Source organism: Elephantulus edwardii, unplaced genomic scaffold, assembly GCF_000299155.1.
Source record: "Elephantulus edwardii isolate Elephantulus edwardi_28Jun2011 unplaced genomic scaffold, EleEdw1.0 scaffold00259, whole genome shotgun sequence".
NCBI classification, from domain to species: domain Eukaryota; kingdom Metazoa; phylum Chordata; class Mammalia; order Macroscelidea; family Macroscelididae; genus Elephantulus; species Elephantulus edwardii.
Window position 1 is genome coordinate 3,985,970 of NW_006400009.1, and position 21,160 is coordinate 4,007,129.

Sequence of the window (21,160 nt, forward strand, 5' to 3'; positions counted from 1 at the left end):
TTCACTGTCTTGCTCTCAGATGCATAGCAAGTGACCAAAAAGACCATGCCCTAAATCAGGCATACCTTAGTCCTCCAACTGACATCATTGCTCCTCAATACTTTGGAGAGGTCTCTAACAACATATTTTTCCAACTCAGTAAGTCTCCTGATATCATAAGTATTAGTGCCAACGGTGTTGACTGTGGGTCCAAGTAAGATGAAACAGTTAACAATTTCAATCTTCTCCATCTATCATGATGCTGTCTATTGGTCCTGTGGTAAGGATTTTATCTTCTCAATATTGAGATGAAATCCACATTACCAGCAAAAAAAAACCCTCAACAGACACATAGAAGCTATTATTCCCACAGAAAATGCATTCCATTTATAATACATTCTCTTAAAAATGTTTTAGCAAATATGGTAAATGTTTCTTCAATTTATTTCATCTAGATACAGAATTTGTGCATATTCTTTAAAAAGAGTAGGGCATTTCTAGACTATAGCTTAAATTGGTAATTTTCTTAAAGGTTCCATTTCTAAGTATATACCCCAAGGACTAAAAAAGGTAAATCTTTAAGCTCCCCTTTTCCGCAAGATGCAAAGTTCTTTCCACATCCATTAGTCTTAAAGAATCAAATGAAACATATTAGGCTCTTATTAAAGATTTCATTTGAAGAAGGAATATTACAGCTATATAACATCAACTATTGTTATATGCCATCAAATCAAATACAATTCATAACAAACAGATGAACAACAGATCTGAACCCTGTCCTATGCTATGACATTCTTAACATCTCTGGTATATTTGAGGCCACTACTCAATACATCTTGTTGAGGTCTTCCTCTATTTCACTGATCTTCCCTCTTTCCTAGCATGATGTTCTTTTCCAAGGAATATCCCTTCTAGCAACATGCCCAAAGTAAGTGAGATGAAGTTTAATCATCTTTGCCTCTAAGGAACACTCAGGCACTTTGCCGACTCCAAAATATATCTATTCTTTTGGCAGTCCATGGGATATTAGGTACTATTCTCCAACACCAGAACTCAAAGGTATCAGTTCTTCTTCTGTCATCATTATTCAATGTCCAGCTCTCAGATGCATAACAAATGACTGAAAAGACTATGGCTTGAATTAGGCACACCTTAGTCTTCAAACTAATATCATTACTCCTCAGTATTTTCGACAGGTCCCTTACAGTACCCTTTCCCAATGAAGTATGTCTTTTTATTTCTTGACTGCTGGTAAAAGGGTGTTGATTGTGGATCTAAGTAAAATGAAGTTATTGGAGGATAAAATCAATGCATGGAATCTTCTTAGAATCAAAGCCTTGTGAGCACTCAAAAACTTTCTTCATTAGATCGAAAAGAAAGTTCAAAGACTGGGAAAAAACATTTGGCAACATTTCATGCAAGGGTCTCATAACTCAAGTTTAAAGAGTACTCACTGACTATGCAAAGGCACTTGACTGTGAATCACAAGAAATTGAGGCTAACCTTGAGAAAAATAGGAATTCCCAGAACACATGATTGTGCTTATGCAAAACCTCTACTTGGACCAGGAAGCAGTCCTCAGAACAGAACAGGAAAACACCACATAGTACAAAATCAGGAAATGAGTGTGTCAGGGATGCATACTGTCTCCATACCTTTTCCATCTATATGCAGATCATTCAGAAAGCTGGACTTTATGAGGAGGAATGTGGCATCAGAATTGGAGGAAGACTCATCATCAACAACCTACCTTATGCAGATGATACAACCCTCCTTGCTGAAACTGAGGAGGACTGAAGCACTTGCTACAGAAGGTCAAGGATTATAGTCTTCAATATGGATTGAAGCTCAATATCAAGAAGACAAAGATTGTTACCACTGGGCGAATTAGCAGCACCATGATGGATGGAGGGGAGATCGAAGTTGTTAACAATTACAGCTTGCTCAGCTCCACAATAAAAGACGGATTGCGCTGGAAAAATCTGCTGTCAGGGACCTCTCCAGAGTTCTGAAAAGCAACAATGTCAGTCTGGAGACCAAAGGTGCACCTGATCCAGGTGATGGTCTTCACAATTATTTGCTATGCATCAGAGAGCTGGACAATGACTAAGAATGACAGAGGAAGAATCAATGCCTTCGAATTGTGGTGCTGGAAACCAATCTTGAACATACCATGGACTGGCAAGAAAACAAGTAGGTCTGTCTTGGAGAAGGTAAAACAAAGTTTCTCCTTGGAGGCTAGGATTCTAAAGCTCCATCTCACATACTTTGGGCATGTGGCCAGGAGGGACTGGTCCTTGGAGAAGGACATTATGCTTGGAAAGGTGAAGGGACAGTGCAGGAGAGGAAGACCCCAGATGATATCAGTAACTGGGACAATGGGGGTTGTTGTGTTGGACTCAGTGAGAACAGCTCAGGACAAGGCAGGCTTCAGAGCTGCTGTATACAGGGTTGCTATGGGTCGCAGGTGACTCAAAGGCACACAACAACCACCACTACAAGAAAAATATTGATAGATAACTCAATCATAAAATGGGGGAAAAAGACTCTTCACAAAGGAGGACATTTGAATGGCTAACAAACACATGAAGAAATGTTTAAAATCATAGGCAATCAGAGTGATGTAAATCAAACAATGAGGTATTATTTCAGCCCAGCAGTAGTTGCAAAGTTTAATGACACATAAACAATAAATGTTAGAAAGGCTGCAGAAAGACTGGAACTCTTAAGTACTACTGGTGAAACTGGAAAATGGTACAACCATGATGGAAGGCAGTTTGGCATGTCCTCGAAAATTTGAACATACAAATCCCATATAACACAGATATTCTGTGGGAATATCTGTTAGGAATATATCCCAAGGAAATTAGAACTTAGACGTGAGTGGAGATATGTATACAAATGTTCACAGCACATAGCTGACATCCAAGCAGATATATGCACACCCATGTTTATTGCAGCTTTGTTCACAATAGCAAGGAGTTGGAAACAACCTAAGTGCCCATGAACAAACGAATGGCTAGAGAAGCTGTGGTATATTCGCACAATGGAATACTATGCTGCATTAAAAAACAAGGAACTCATGCAATATTATTCAAAATGGTTGACTCTGGAGAACATTATGCTGAGTGAAATATCCCAGTCACAAAAGGACAAATATTACATGATGCCACTATTGTAGAATGGGACTGTCCTTGGGGTTGGGGAGAGACTGAGTAAGATGGGTTCAATAATGTATACTGCACTGAAACAGAGGAGGGAGAGAACTGTCTAAAAGAGAGATGTAACTGGGTATTTCTGTCATCACAGGAGACTAGAGCGAGGGCTGCATGGTGGAGGGGACCTGGGGGAGTGTTTGTAAAACAATGAAAGAATCTTTTCTTTTACTTTTCCATAATTTTTGGACTCATGTACTTATAACTTGTTAGTCAAATTTGTGTCTTCTAGGTTGCAACACCCCCATGATACATCTTGAAGGATATGTACATGTACAGCCAAGCACAATCAATAAGAGTGCATCTGAATTCCAAAATCAATCTCCATAATAGTCTATGTGTTTCCTACTGCCAAAGGGGCCCTTTAGAGTAGTGAGAGAAGATCTTCACCCTGAAACCCACAGCGTCCCTTTTCAGCAGGAAGTAGCTAAGAGAATACGCCGTCCCCTTTTCCTTATGACTCAGGGTGAAGTCTCTCTCAGGGAGGAGTGATAGGGAATGGCAAAGGATACACTGACAAAGAAGATTAATCAGAACTGGCTTTGACAAGCACTGTGGCATTTGGACAAGAACAAACTGGGAGGAGGGTAGAGAGAATAGTGCAACAATGAATGAGTGGAAGCCCAAAATCTCTGTAAATGTTTATGAAAATTAATAAAATATAATTATAGAAAAAAAAAAAGATTTCCTAGGGAAGCTCTGGTGGCCTAGTGGCAAGGAGCTGCAACTACAATCCCAGAGGCAAACAGTTCAAATCCACCAGATGCTTTGCCGGGGAAGGAGGGACAATCTCCTCCTGTACCAGTCAGATCTGATTTGACGGTACACGCACACAAAAATAATAAAATAAAAAAAAATAAATAAAAATATTTCCATCAGCCTTTAAAAAAAAAAAAAACAAATGTTCACAGCAGTGTTATTCACAAGAGCAAGAAAATGGAAACAGTCCAACTGCCCACAAGCATACAAACAGATTGAGAAATTACGCAGCTCTAAGAAACAACAATTCTGTAAAATATTACATGACCTGGGAAAGTCTAGAGAGCATTATGGTGTGTGAAATATCTCAGACACATAGGGACAAATAAAGCATAAAACCACTTGTGAAAATAGAATTAATGAGCCAGATATGTATGTTGCTCAAATGTTCAAAAGGGGAAAGGGAAAGGAAAAAGAGGGGCTAGGAAAAGAAGAAAGGGGGGAAATCACTAAGATAGCAGATGTTAGGGGATAGAGGAGGTGTGAAGGGATAGGAAAAATTTACTGGGGACTTGAAAAGATGGGTTGTTAATAGGCATAGATCAATAATAATAATGATATAAAATACAATATATATGAGTAACTGTACGGACACAAAACACAATTTCTATGACTGTATGCAAATCAATAAAAAATACACATAATGAAAAAAAGATGAAGTCACTGATAATTTCAACCCTTTCTCCATCTATCATGATGTTGCCTATCAGCCCAGTATTGAAAATGTTTTCTTGAGGTTGATATAATCCATATTAAAGGCTATATAGTCTTTGATCTTCTACAGTATTTCAATTCCTTCTTACTTTCAGCAAGAAAGGTTATGTCATGTGTATAATGCAGGCTGATGATTAGTCTTCCTCCTATCCCGATGCCACATTTGTCTTTATATAGTCCAGCTTCTTTCTTATATGATTTGCTCAGCATACAGACTGAATTGTTTTTGCTGTATACATGGAGTTGGTACTGACTCAAAGTTGACCCTCCAGTGGGTTTTCAGAGTCAGTAAATCACACAGAAGGAAACAGCCCATCTTCTCCCATGTAGCAACTGGTGGATATAAACTACCTACCTTTGGGTTGATAGTGTAATTTCTTATTACCAAGCCACCATAATTCTGCTACAAATTAAATAGGTATGGAGAAAGAATACAGCCCTTAAATAGATCATCTAACATCAAATGGTAGCTTGGAAGCAGGAGGGGCATCCACTTCCGTAAATAGCCTGCCTCGGGAAACCCTACAAACATGGAGAAAAGATGAAAGTCATGCAACTGTTGACTTTCATTCACAGGATTGCTATGAGTCGCCTACAACTCGACGGCACTTAACAACAACAACAACAACATCAAATGGTAAATAGATAAACATAGTATATTCAAACAACAGAAAGTTAATTAGCAGTTAAAAAACTACTGATACATGCTACAATACAGATGAATCTCAAAAACATTATTCTAAGGGGGAGCACCGGTAAGAAGAGGCACTGCAATCCCAAAGACACATGGTTCAAATCTACCAGCTGCACCACAGGAGAAAAATGGTCAACCTCCTCCCATTTGATTTATTACCTCGGAGAGCCCGCTGGAGGGTCAGCTACAGCTCGATTCCAAGTCTATGGCAAACAACACAACAATAACAAGTAAAAGGAGTCAGAAAGTAAGATTATAAATTACATCTCATTTATAGGAAATGTATAAAAATTTTATTGCTAAAACCCCCCCCTATATTGCTAAGAAGGCAGATCTGTGGCTGTATGGGGTTGGAGGATGAAACAGAACTAACTGCAAACTTTTTGAAGGTATTAATATTTAAAACTAGATTATGGTGGTGGTTTCACAACTGTATAAATTTATGAAAACTCACTGAATGGTAAACTTTAAATATTATATATATATTGTAACTCAATAAGCTGATCAAGAAAGGAAAAATTAATTAGAGTTACACCAAGACTATAAGGCATTTTCAGAAGGTATTGCTGAGTAGAGGGTACTCTGATGGCCTAGTAGTTAAGGAGCTGCACTGTCAAACCAAAGGTACATAGTTTGAATCCACCATCTGATCTGTTAGATAAAGACGTACAATCTTCTCTCTTGTCATTTACTGCTTCTGAAAACCTGCTGGAAAGTATGCTATGAGTCAATTCTGACTTGATGGCACACACCAACAACAACAATATTACTGAGTGAAAAAAAGAAAATGCAGAGTAAAGTAATATAAACTCTTTTGTGGGTAGACATTGATTAAAACTTGCATATATGTGTGTACACACACACACACATACAGGAACATATAAAAATAAATAACTCAAAAGAGGAATGGCTGAAGCAAGCAAAATTAAGCCACATTTAAAAATATCCACATTCTGGGCACATAAAGATGGTTCAATATAAGAAATCAATGTAATCTATCTGTGGAGTTTGTCTTTCAATATGGCTTTTCTAGTGTGGATGACTGACTACGTAGATGGGTGGGACTATGTGAATGGAACATGCTGGCTTATCCACAAAGGAATTGGCTATGTACCATTCCACAAGATGACTAGCCAGTCTCAATAATCTACAAGAGGAACTGCTAGTCTCACCAATAAAGTGAAAAGCTCTAGAAGCTGAAATGTAATTCTTTCTCCAGCCACAGAAGAAAGACTGCCCCCAACCTAGTGAAATGTAGGACACACATTGGGATGGCAGCAACCACAGCTGAACTAGAGAACTGACATGAGACCTTGGGCAAGGGGGAGCCAATATTGGCAGAACTGAGAACTCTGTTGGACAATAGTGGATGGGAAGCCAATCTTGCCAGGACTTAGAATTTGGAAACACTTTGATCTATGAGGCTCCAGGCTGAGGTGCCTGCGTGTACATTATGGGAGCTGTCTTGACTGTATTCTGTTGTTAATCTGAATTATAACTTTTTGATCCCTCCCACCCCCCCAATACGGTTCTATGTGGTCTGTGAGCTATCACATCGGATTCTGGACCAAGTGAAGTAGTTAGGAATAGTGTTGAGATGAGTAGAAAGAGGCATGGGAGCATGGGAGACATGTTTGATCTCATGGAAATTAGTTTTGTGTTACTGACGTTGTGGATGGAAACAAACACTCTGTAAGGTTGGTAAGGGTCAGATATGGTGCTCCCCATGTGGCACTTGCTCTTTTGACACCATCAAATCAATAAAACAAACGACAAGGACACATGATCATCTCAACTGATGCTTTTAACAAAAGACTAAACAAAATTAGAGGGGAATTTCCTCAACATAACTAATAATAAATACTCTAAAGCAATTGCCAACATCATCCTTGATGGAGAGAGATTAAAGTCATTCTCCTTGCGAGAAAAGGGACCAGGCAAGGATGTCCACTATCACTACTCCTCTTTCATGTTGTATTGGAAAGCCTAGGAAGAATAACAAGGCAAGAGAAGAAAATAAGAGGTATTAAAATTGGTAAAGAGCAGCACGATATGTTTTGAATCAGAATCACAGAACTCCTGATGTCTTGGGATTTAGGCCATCACATCAGGGGCTGGTCAATGAGAGACAGGTATTGAATACTGTATGTAGGCAAAAGTAGGAAAGGGATAGTGGTGGAGTAGGGAGGCGTAGGTGGACAGCAACATTGAATCTACTGGTCATTGCTATAACTGGGCAATTGTCTTTCATCTGCTCTTTTCTGTGGAATGCTTGTCTGTCAGATACTATTATATATATTTAAACATTGAACAGAATAAAAAGAAGGATTGACCATCCACTTCTGAAAAAACAGGCCTTCAAAAACCCTATGTACAACAGAGCATACTTAGACCATCGCTTGGACTAGCAGACATGGCAATTGAGACTGAGATCTTAGAAACAGAAATACAGAGAAGAAGAAACAGCGGTAAACAGACACTAGTGATTGGAACCTAGAAAGTGAGAAGTATGAATGTAAGAAAATTGGACATTGTTTAGAAAGAAATGGAACGCATAAATACTGACATACTAGGTATTGGCGAAATGAGATGGCTTGGCATGGGACATTTTGAATCAGACGATTATATGATTTACTATGCCGGGGATGAAAAGGTGAGGAAGAATGGGGTCGGTTTCATAATTTAAAAAGTCATTTCTAGATCCATCCTGAAATACAATGTGGTGAGCAACAGGATACTATCCATACACATATAAGAAAGTCCAGTGAATAACACTATAATTCAAATATATGCACCAACAACTAGAGCCAAAGAGGAGGAAATACAAGATTTCTACCAACGTTTACAGTCAGAAGTTGATCAAACATGCAATCAAGATGCATTGATAATAATGGGAGACTGGAATGCAAAAGTTGGGAACAGGGAAGAAGGATCAGTAGCTGGAAAATACGGGCTCGGTGAGAGAAATGAGGCTGGAGATTGAATGATAGAGTTCTGCACATTCAATGATTTATTCATTGCAAATATCTTCTATAAGAAACATAAATGCATGCTATACACATGGATCTCACCTGATGGCATGCATAGGAATCAAACAGATTACATTTGTGGAAAGATTCACTGGAGAAACTCAATATCAGCAGTGAAAACCAGGCTGGGTGCTGATTGTGGGACAGACAACCAACTACTCATATGCAAGTTCAAGCTGAAGTTGAGGAAAATGAAATCAAGTCCATGGGAACCAAAATTTAATCTTTTTTTCCCCTAGTTTTAGTATTTATTATGTGTGTACCATCAAATCAGATCTGACTGGTATAGGAGGAGATTGTCCCTCCTTTTCCAGCAGAGCGTCTGGTGGATTCGAACCATGTACCTCTAGGATTGCAATGCAGCTTCTTGCCACTAGGCCACCAGAGCTCCCTCAAAATTTAATCTTAAGTCTATCTTGAATTTCAAAACCATCTCAGGAACTGGTTTGAGGCCTTGAGCACCAATGAGCAAGAAAATCGTCCATGAAGAATGCAAAAATCATTACAAAGGCAGAGAAAGAAAAAAAGACCAAGATGGATGTCAGATGAGACTCTGAATATTGCATTAGAGCGCCGAGAAGCCAAAGCTAAACCGAGAAATCAAAGAGTTAAACAGAAAATTTCAAAAGGCAACCCGGGATGACAAAGCAAAATACTATAATGAAATGTGCAGAGAGCTGGAGTCAGAAAATCAAAAGGGCTGAACTTGTTAAGCGTTATTTAAGCTGAAGGAGCTGAAAAACAAATTCAAGCCACGGGTGGCAATACTTAAGGATACTTTGGGTAGAATGTTAAATGATCCAGGAAGTATCAAGAGACGATGAAAGGAATACACAGATTCACTGTATCAGAAGGCATTGGCTGACACAGAAGAATTTCATGAACTGACATATAAAAGCCTACGGTGATGAAGGAGGAAGTTGAAATTGCTCTGAAGGAATTGGCAAAAAACAAAGCTCCAGGAGTTGACGGCATACCAATTGACATATTTCAAAAGACAGACACTGCCCTGGATGTGCTCACTAAGTTGTGCCAAGAAATCTGGAGAACAGCCAGCTGGCCCACTGAATGGAAAAGATCGATATTTCTTCCCATTCCAAAGAAAGGTGACCCAACAGAGTACGGAAATTATCGAACAATATCATGAATATCATATGCAAGCAAGATTCTGCTGAAAATTATCCAAAAACATTCAGAACAATATGTCAACAAAGAATTTCCAGATGTGCAGGTTGGATTTAGAAGCGGTTGTGGTACTAGGGATATTATAGATAATGTTAAAGGGATCTTGGCAGAAAGCAAAGAATATCAGAAGAATCTGTGCTTTATTGACTATGCAAAGGCTTTTGACTATGTGGACCACAACAAGCTGTGGCTGACTCTGAGAAGAATGGGAATCCCACAACATTTGATTGTGCTAATGCGAAACCTATACTTGGACCAAGAGGCAGTCGTCAGAACAGAGCAAGGAGACAGTACATGGTTCAGAATCAAGAAGGGGGTCCGTCAGGGATATATTTTGTCTCCATACCTTTTCAATCTGTATGCAGAACAGATCATCCGAGACGCTGGGCTGTATGAAAAGGAATGTCGCATCAGGATTGGTGGAAGAGTCATCAACAACCTGCATTATGCAGATGATACAACCCTGCTCGCTGAAACTGAGGAGGACCTGAAGCGCTTGCCGCAGAAGGTCAAGGACTGCAACCTCCTATATGGACTGAAGCTCAACATCAAGAAAACAAAGATTCTCAGCATCAGTATGGATGGTGAAGAGATTGAGACATATAGTTAACAGTTTTAGTTTGCTTGGCTCCACACTCAACACTCTTGGTAACAGCAGCCAGGAAATCAAGAGATGAATTGCATTGGGAAAGTCAGCTGTGAGGGACCTCTCAAGAGTATTGAAGAGCAACGACGTCAGGCTGGAGACTAAGGTGCGCCTGATCCAGGCTATAGTCTTCACAATTATGTGCTATGCATCAGAAGGTTGGACAGTGAATAGGGTTGACAGAAAGAGAATTGATGCCTTTGAACTGTGGTGCTGGAATATACCATGGACTGCTAGGAGAGCAAGCAGGTTTGTCGTGGAGAAGGTGAAGCTGGAATGCTCCTTGGAGTCAAGGATTCTGAAGCTTTGACATACTTTGGGCATGTTGCAAGGAGGGAATGGTCCTTGGAGAGGGACATCATGTTTGGCAGAGTGGAAGGGCGGCGAAGGAGAGGAAGACTTTCAATGAGATGGATCTATTCTGTGACTGGAGCGGTGGTAATAAGTGCATTTGAGATGGCTAGGTTGGCACAGGAAAGAACAGCATTTAGAGCTCTTGTACATAGGGTCGCTATGAGTCGCAAACGACTCGATGGCACATAATAACAAAAACAAAGAGTAGGTACAACTATGCAGATGATATGATAATGCACATAGAAAACGCTAAAGACTCAGCAAGAAAACAATTAGACATAGTAAGACTAATTCAGCATAGTTGCAGGATATAAGATCAACATACAAAAATCAGTTGGATTGCTCTACAGTAGTTAAAGGAAATGTTGTTGTACACCACTAAGTCAGAACTCATAGCTGACCTGTCAACAAGTTTTCAGAGGCAGTTTAATCACATGGGAGGTGTGCCCACTTTGGCAGCACATAAACTATAACTGGAACAAATACAGAGAAAGTTAGCATGGTCCCTTAGCAAGATGACACACAAATTCATGAAGCGTTCCATATAAGAATAAATAAAATCATCGTATTGGAGGAAACTGCCTATTCTTCTCCCATAGGACAGCTGGTAGATTCAAATCACAGGCCTTTGAGACAACAACGCAGCTTCTTTCCTCAAAGCCACCAGAACTCCCTAAGAAAAGCAGTACTAAATACAATAGCCAATCAACCACAAGATGAAATGCTTAGGAACAAATCTAACTAGAGACACAAAGACCAACATAAAAGAAAACTGCAAAACTCTACTACAAAAAGAGAAATGGGAAAATATACCATGCCCATGAATAGGAAGACTCACTATTGTGAAAACGATCATTCTACCAAAAGCAATCTACAAGTTCAACACAAACCCATGCCATTCTTCAAGGAGATGAAAAGAGAAATTTCCAATTTTGTCTGGAAAGGTAGGAAAATAAGCAAAGCACTTCTGGAAAAGAAAAGCAAAGTAGGAGGCATCACACTCCCTACTATACAGCCATAATAATCAAATTGGCATGGTACTAGTACTGCAACAAAGTCCAATTAATAGAATTGACAACCCTGAAATTAATCCATCTAATTATCGATGAAAACAATTAAGTGGTGAAATAACAGCCTCTTTAACAAATGGTGCGGGCAAAATTGAACATCCAGCTGCAGAAAACTGAAGTAAGATCCACACCTCATACCACACACAAAAACCAACTCAAGATGGATCAGGGACCTAGGGGTAAAACCAAAATTAGAAAGATCATCAGAAGAAAAAATAAGAACAAATCAAGAAGCACTAACCCATGTCACGAATAGACTTTCAAACATAACCAAAAATCTAAAACCAGGAAAGGATAATAAAAATGAATGGGACCTTCAAATATCAAATGTTTGTGCATCAAAAGAACTTCTCAAATAGGGTAAAGAGGAAGCCCTGATACTGGGAAAATCTATTTGGTAAGATCTATCTGATAGTGATAAAGAGACTAACTTATGGAATACTCCAGAACCTCTAATAAGATAAAGAAATAGCACCCACTTACAAAATCATCAGAGTATAAGACACTTCACCAAAGAAAATACTCAGATGGCCAAGAAACATGTGAAGAAATGCTCAAAATCACTAGTTATTATTGCTGTTATTATTACATCATCAAGTAAGGCACAACTCATAGCAACCATATGAACAAGGGATCTGAATCTTGTTTTATCCTGTGCCATCCTCATCAGCTCTGACAACCAGAGCCCATTGCTGAAGTCACTGTGTCAATTCATCTGTTGGGGGCTTTCCTTTCCTTCACTGACCCTCTGTCTTTCAAAGCATAATGTCCCTTTCCAATCAACAGTCTCATCTAGCTACATGCCCAAAGCATGAAACATGAAACTTCCCCATCTTTGCCTCCAAGGAGAACCCTGGCTTCACTTTTTCCGAGATACAGCTCTTCGTTCTTTTGGCTCCCCATTCCCAAGAAAGATAATCCAAAAGAATGTGTAAATTATTGAACAGTATCATTAATATCACATGTAAACAAAATATTGCTGAAGATGATCCCAAAACAGCTAGAACAATACAATGACAGGGAACTGCCAGAAGTTCAAGCTGGGTTTAGAAGTGGCCACAGAACCAGAGATATCACTGTTGACATCAGCTAGATCCTGGCAGGAGGCAGAGAATACCAGAAGAATGTCTATTTGTATTTTATTGACTATGCAAAGGCATTTAACTGTATGGACCATAACAAATTACAGCTAACTTTGAGAAGAATGCGAATCCCAGAACACTTAATTTGCTCATGAGGAATTTATACCTTGATCAAGAAGTTGTTGTCCAAATGAAGCAAGGCACACTGCATGGTTTCAAATCAGGAAGGGTGTCTGTCAGGGTTGAATCCTTTCTCCATACCTATTCAATCTGTATGCTGAGCAAATAATTTGTGAAGGTGGACTCTCTGAAGAGGACTGTGACACAAGATCAGAAGAGGACTCAGTAATAACCTGTATTATGTAGAAGACACAATCTTGCTTGCTGAAAATGAAAAGGATATGAAACAGCACCTTCAGAAGATCAAGAACTACAACTTCTGGTATGGATTGCATCTTAATTAGAAAACAAAGGTCCTCACCACAGCAACAATAGTCAACAAAAGCATGATAGATGCAGAAAGGATTAAGCGGTCAACGATTGCATCTTGCTTGGATCAACAATCAACACTCTTGGTACTAGCAGTCAGGAAATTAGGAGATGTATTGCACTGGGTGAGTCCATTGTCAGATACCACACCAAAATACTGAAAAGCAATGTCAATTTGAATACTAAGGTGCACCTGATTCAGGCCATGTCTTCTCAATCACCTACTACACATCAGAGAGATGGGCAGTGGATAAGGATGACAGAAGGACTGATGTCTTTGATTTGTGGTGCTGAAGAGTGCTGACTATCCCTTGGACTGCCAAAAGAACAAACAGGTATGTCTAGGTATTAAAGAGTGCAAATCAAAATAACAATGAGGTATCATGTCATCCCAGCAAAAATAGAAAAGTTCAACAGGACAGCTAACAACAAATGTTGGTGAGGATGTGGAGGAATTGGAACTCTCAGACAGATGGAAAAGAGGTCTATATTTGCTCCTATTCCCAAGAAGGATGATCCATCTGAATGTGGAAATATCAAACAGTATCACTGATATCACATGCAGCAAAATACTGCTGAAGATCATTCAAAAACAGCTGGAACAGTACATAGATAGGGAATTGCCAGAAGTTCAAGCAGGATTTAGAAGAGGCTGTGGCACCAGGGATATCATTGCTGATATCAGATGCATTCTGGCTGAAAGTAAGGAATACCAGAAAAGTATCTATTTATGCTTTATTGACTATGCAAAGGCATTTGACTGTGACGATCATGACAAGCTGACATTGAGAAGAATGGGAATTTCAGAGCACTTGATTGTGCTCATGAGGCACCTGGACCAGGAGGCTATTGTGTGAACGGAGCAGGAGAGTACTGCATGGTTTGGAATTGGGAACGGAGTGCATCAGGTTTGTATTCCGTCTCTGTAATTGTTCAATCTATATGCTGAGCAAATTATCCAAGAATCTAGACTCTATGAAGAAGAGTGTGGTATTAGGAATGGAGGGAGACTCATCAATAACCTGAGTTATGCAAATGACATAACCTTGCTTACTCAAAGTGAGGCGGATTTGAAAGGCTTGTTGAAGAAGATCAAGGAATGCAACCTTCAATACGGACTGCATCTCAATATCAACAAAACAAAGATTCCTACAACTGGACCAGTAGGCAGCGTCATGATGGATAGAGAGGAGATTGAAACTGTCAAAAGCTTCATCTAGCTTGATCCACAATTAACACTCTTCGTATGAACAGTTAGGAAATAAGGAGACACACTGCACTGGGAAAATCTGCAGTTAGGGACCTTTCCAAATTATTGGGGAGTAGTGATATCAGTTTGTGGACTAAGGTGCATCTGATGCAGGCCATGGTCTTTCTGATTACTAGCTATGTATCTGAGAGCTAGACAACGGATAAAAATGACAGAAAAAGAATTGATGCCTTTGAGCTGTGGTGCTGGAGAAAAGAATTGAACATTCCATGGATGGCCAAGAAAATGAATAGGTATGCCTTGGAGAGGGTGCAGCCAGAGCACTCTTTGCAAGCAAGAATGATGAGGCTTCACCTAACATACTTTGAACATACTGCTAGGAGGTGCTATTGCTTGGAGAAGGACATGATGTTGGGAAGAGTGGAGAGTCGGCAAAGGAAAGACCCTTAACCAGGTGGAATGACAAGTTGACTGCTGCAATGGGTTCTTATATATCAGGAAGTGTGAGAATGGAGCAGGATAGGACTGGATTCAAAACTTTTGTTCATAGGGTCACTATGAGTCATACTCGACTCGGTGGCACCTAACAACAATAACAACCACCACCATTATGGAAGATAATCTAGTGCTTCCTCAAAGGGTTGAAAACAGAAATACCATTTGATCCAGCTATTATTCCACTACTGGGAAGATGTACATACATCTATCTTTACTGGTGCATTATTCACAACAGCAAAGAGATGGAAGCAGCTCAAGTGCCCATCAACAAACAAATGGCTAGAGAAACTGGTACGTTCACACAACGGATTATTATGCAGCACTGAAAAACAATGAACTTGTGAAACACTACTATGTTTCATAGTGAACATCGATGATACCGGAGGACATTGTGCTGACTAAATAACTCAGTCACAAATGGGCAAATAATGTATAATATCACCTTTATGAATATAGGATGGGGTGGTAATGAGGAGAGCAGGGAAACAGATAATTCTTTTTATTGGTTTTTTTAAAAAAAAATAGGTAATTCTTATACTGGAATAGATGAAGGAAAGGTCAATCTGAAATGAACAGATGATTAGATATTATGTGTATTGCAATTAACAGTCTGCAACAGGACAATTATGGAATAAATGGGGGTGGGAAAGATGAAAAGAGAAGGAGAAAAAAATTATACAAAAAGAGAAGGTAGATGAAGGGTGCAATATACTATAAGGGTTTGCTTAAACATTGTAGTAAGTTGACTGCATCAATCAACACTAAGTAATGTCTATGACTGATTGTCTGGAGAAAAACTAATGAGGCTTTGTAAACTTTCATTCAAGTAAAACAGATTTGGAAAAAAGAAAACAAAAAAATCCATGAATACCCCAGGACGTTACTCCCTGGCTCTGTTCAGGTGTAGGGGAGCTAAGGGTTCTGCCTTATGATGTATAGTCCATTTCCACAACACTGAAGATAATGTCTGGCCCCAAGCCCGTGCCTGCATATTCTTATAGCTTCTCAGGGTCTTGTGGACAATGGCTGAGGAGATAAACCAAGCAGGAAATAGTCTCCTGAAACACTGCATTTGAATCTAAATTCTATTCTATTAATGAGTTCGACTTACTTTCATTTTATAGAATTCTGAGAATTCAAAATACCTCAGATCAAAGAGAGATGAGAAGCCTTGCTTCTCTCTTAAGAAGTTGAAAACTGGTATATTTCAAACCATGGCACTTTATTTGGCACATCTAAATTTGATTTAGAGTTAAAAGTCAGCTAAAAGTCTGCTACTGCAGTCTTAACTGGCCACGGATAATCTGGTTATTGTTTAGAAAAATAAATACTAAGGAAAACCTTGTATTTACAAAATTAAGATGCTAATTTTTTTTTAAAAAGTGTATGTTTACAGAAAAACATACATGGATTTAGCATAAATGGAGAGATAATTTATAGAGATCATAATGTACTGTTGAGTAAAACAAAAAGACCCAACCAAATTGCAGATAAACATTATCATTTTTCAAATGACATATCATCTCACCCCAGTCAGAATAGCAAAATTTAACAGAACAGCAAGCAACAAATGCTGGCAAGGTTGTGTAGAAACTGGAACCCTCATTCACTGTTGGTGGGAGTGTAAAATGGTGCAACACTGTGGAAGGCGGTATGGCGCTTTCTCAAAAAGTTACAAATAGAGATACCATTTGACCCAGCAATTTCACTACTGAGAATATACCCCAAAGAGACCATAACTGCCACCCAAGCAGATATATGCACACCCATGTTTATCACGGCTTTGTTCACAATAGCAAGGAGTTGGAAACAACCCAGGTGTCCATAAAAAAAGAATGGATAGAGAACCTGTGGTATAGTCACACAATGGAATACTATGCTGCATTGAAAAACAAGGAACTCATGCAATATTATTCAAAATGGGTGACCCTGGAGGACATTATACTGAGTGAAGTATCTCAGTCAAAAAGGGACAAATACTGCATGGTGCCACTGTTGTAAAACAGGACTGACATCAGGGTTGGGGGGAGACTGAGAAAGATGGGTTCAATAATGTATACTGTGTTGAAACAGATGAGGGAGAAAACTGTTTAAAAGGGATATGTGATTAGGTGTTTTGTCATGACAGGAGTCCAGAGTGAAGGCTACATAGTGGAGTGGACCGTGGGGGAGGGATTGTAAAACAATGAAAGAATTTTTCTTTTACTTTTCCAAGAGGGGAGTGTGCTTGGGGGGAAGGTTGGGAGGGGAGAAAAGTGCAATCATGAATGAATGGAAATTTTTTAAAAAGTTATCATTTCATTTTACTAACATCCACATAATAAAAATCTCTACAGTTTTCTATGTCTGGTTTTTTTAAAAAAAGAAAATCTCTCCAGCTTTCTGCCTGAGTCAGGAAGAAGTATCTGTATCAGCTGTCTGTATCCCCTGCCTGATCATTAAAGGTTAAATTCAATTTCATGCTCATCTGGAAAAAAGCAAGATTCAAGGCTTTAACTCCTATATAAGGATATCTGCTTCTGCCACTGACTCAGATAATTCTCAGAGATAGAAAGAGTAGATTTTAGGCATTATGCCCAAAACATAACCTTTCTAACATGGTAGGTGAAGTAGGGTAGTGGCTGCAAGGGTATTAAGTCCTCTCAGCTAGAAGAATCAAGATAGCAATAGAGATACTAAGGAAGTCAGACAGACAAATTCAAGGTACATAAACCATTCTGACCAATTAGATGAGAATTGTATTTAATGATTAAATGTTGTAAGTGCCATATATATAGGAGCTCTGGTGGCCGAGTGGTAAGAAGTTGTACTGCCAACCCAAAGGCAGGTGGTTTGGATCCATCAGCTGCTCTGTGGAAGAAAGATGGGCAGTATTCTCTCATGTAATTTATTGCCTCTGAAAATTTGCAAAAGGGTCAGCTATGAGTCAGTTCTGACCTGATGACACTTAACAACAATATATCTCTATATTTACTCCATCCCCATAACAACTGCATGAGTTAGGTTCTATTATTACTCTCACATTAAGGATGACAAAGCTATAGGCTAGAGGCAGGTGATTTACCCAAGGTCAGAAAGGTGTCAGTTGCTGTCTTATTTACCTGCTGATGGTATAACAGAAATACCACCAAGTGAGTGACTTTAACAAACAAATTTAGTCTTAGTCTGGAAGCTCCACTGAAACCTGTTCCTAGTAACATGTAAACAGATTTATGGACAGATTTTTAAATTCAGGTGGGATAGACTCAAGGTTGTATTTTGGTTCTTTTAAACTTGTTTGCATTTTCTTCAGCCTCAATTTGAACTTGCACATGAGAAATTGATGGTTTTAAATGCTAGTAATAAGCTTCTCCAACAATTCCTTCCACAGATGTAGTCAATCTAATTCCTGTGCAGTCTATCAAGTGAGGTCCATGTGTAACGCTGCCTTTTGTGTTTTTTAAAAAAGTATTTACTATGAATAAATCACTAAGTATATAAATTCCAGCCATACAATGTCTAGTCTCACTTCTGTCACTGAGTAGAGACCATATGGCTCCAGAACACATTTAACACACTGAACACTATTGTCTAGACAAGGGTGGATGACATCACACACAGGAAGAAGGCAAAAGGGCATTAAAAAGACAGGAAAGAAAGAAAGAATAAAAATGGATGTCAGAAGAGATTCTTATTGAACACAGAGTAACTAAAGCAAAAGAATGATGAAGCAAAAGAGTTGAACAAAAAATACCAAAGACTGGTTCAAGATAAAAGAGTAAAATATTTTGAGATGTGCAAGAATCTGGAGTTAGAAAACCAAAATGGAAAAACGTATTTGGAATGTCTCAAATTGATGGAAATTAAATGAAAATTTAGCCCGACTTTCATCATTATGTTGGAACTGACCCATAGCTGATTGTCCAATAGGCTTTCAGAGGCAGTAAACTGCACAAGAGAAGACTGACCATATTTCTCCTGTGGAGTGGCTGGTGTCCTTGAACTGCATCCTTTGGGCTGGCAGTACAGCTCCTTACCATTGGGCCACCAGAATAATTTAATAGTATTAGAAGGAAAAATACCAAACAAATAGCATTGAAAGAAGATGGAAAAAACAGAGGCACTGTACCAAAAAGAACTGATCACGATTCAAACACTTTAAGTGGTCGCACATAATCAAAAATTTAGTAAAATGAACGAAGAAGGCTAAACCGAACTGAAGGCAATGGCAGAAACACCAGGCTTGGGGGACTGATGCAATGCTTCCACAAACAGAAGCAACACTGGAAACATTCACTCATCTATGCTAAAAAATGCACAAGACCTGGTCAACCAACTGGAAGAGATGCGTACTCGTGCCTATTCCAAAGAAAGCTGATCTGACAGAATGTCGAAATCATCAAACAATATCATGGATATCACATGCAATTGAAATTTTGCTGAAGGTCATTCAAACATAACTGCAGCAGTATACCTACAGAGAAATGCCAGAAAACCAAGCCGGACTGTGAACAGTACATGAAGCTAGAGTTATTACTGTCACACAGATCTTCACTGAAAACAGAGAACACAAGAAAGATGTTTACATGTATTTTGTTGGCTACACAAAGGCATCCAACTCTGGATCATCACTTATTAGAGATAACACTTAGAAGAATGTAAATTCAAGGTGTTTAGTTTTGCTCATACAAGAGGAAGTTGCTGAAAAAGAACATGGGGATACTGTATAGTTTAAAATCAAGAAAAGTGCATCAGGTGGGCGTGTAGCTTTCAACAAACATATTCTATGTGGCATCAACATGGAAGGAAGCGTCATTAACAACCTGCAAATGATGTAATTTTATTTGCTGAAAGCAAATAAGACTTGAAGCACTTACTGACGATGCCTTTAGGATGCATTTGTATCTGAACATAAAACAAAATTCCTCACAAGTGAACCAGTAAGGAACAGCATGGCAAATAAAGGCAATACTGCAGTTTTCAAGGATCTTATCGTACTTGGATCCATAATCAACATCCATGACACAGCAGGCAAAAAGCGAAATGACAGAGAATTAACTCAAGGTGTTTTTAATGAATACTTACTATATTCATTAGCATAGTCTGTGAGAAGAACAAACAATGCTGTTTTGGAAGAAGTGCAGATGAATGCTGACAAGAGAAGAGAGAAAGATTTTTGTCTCATGTACTTTGAAAGACCTTGAAAAGACCATCAAGAGAGGCAGATACTCAAGGACAGCAGAAAAACCCTCACTGACACGAACTGGCTCAGTGGCTGCAACAGTTAAGTTCAAACCAAACAACTGTGAGGATGGTGCATGAAGAGTCAAGGAGCTGAAACCAACTTGACAGCACTTAACAAATGACAAAATACCTCATTAGAGTTCACTCAAAAAGATGATTCAAGAACAAGAAAGTTCTAAATTAGGCTAAATTAGTCCTAATTTAGTCTTAATTCATTCTCCATCTATTTAATTTTCAGAGTTGTCAATAGATTTAAAAAGAAATTGCAACAATGAATGAATGGAAATTAAAAATCTCTGTAAATTTTCATTAAAATTAATAAAATAAAATTTTTAAAAAGTAAGAATTAGAGAAATGGATGAACTCAACAGGGAAAAAAAAGGAACTGTTTATTATATCCCCCAGCTTTATTTCCTTTTTTTACAAAATAGCACGGTGTGTCAATTTAGTTACTCAGGTACAAACTTCTATTGAATGGACTGTCTAAACCCAAACTCTTCTTCCAATTCTTCCCAGCAACACCTCAGTTTAGGGTCTCATCACCTCTAGAGTGAAATACTATAGCAGTCCCTTAGCTGGTCTGACTATCTCAAGACTTAGTCTTTCTTTAATGTCTCCATCACAATGTCTCATATAAAATGCCTATCTGATTAATAAATAGCATTCTGGTTTCAAAGCATTCAAAGGCTGCTATTGCTTTTTAAGAATACAATCCAAATTAGCAAAGACATAAAAAGGCTCTTTACTATCTTTCTTATTCTTTTCTTTACATCCCTGCCTCTCACATCGAGCTTCAATCAGAATGAAACTTAACCACAGTTCAAGCACAATGTCTGTTCCCTACTATATTACATAGTCATCAAAAATACAAAGTTAGGCGAGCTCTGGTGGCCTAGTGGCAAGAAGGTGTACTGCAATCCCAGAGGTACACGGTTCAAATCCACCAGATGCTCTGCTGGAGAAGGAGGAACAATCTCCTCCTGTACCAGTCAGAACTGATTTGATGGTACACA

General features: G+C 38.8%; 1 protein-coding gene across 1 annotated transcript in view; it reads right to left on the reverse strand.

Annotated features, from left to right (window-relative positions):
- The window catches only part of CDC23 (cell division cycle 23), a 60,550-nt gene that overhangs the window by 4,334 nt on the left and 35,056 nt on the right, over window positions 1–21,160 (reverse strand). The window lies entirely within an intron of this gene.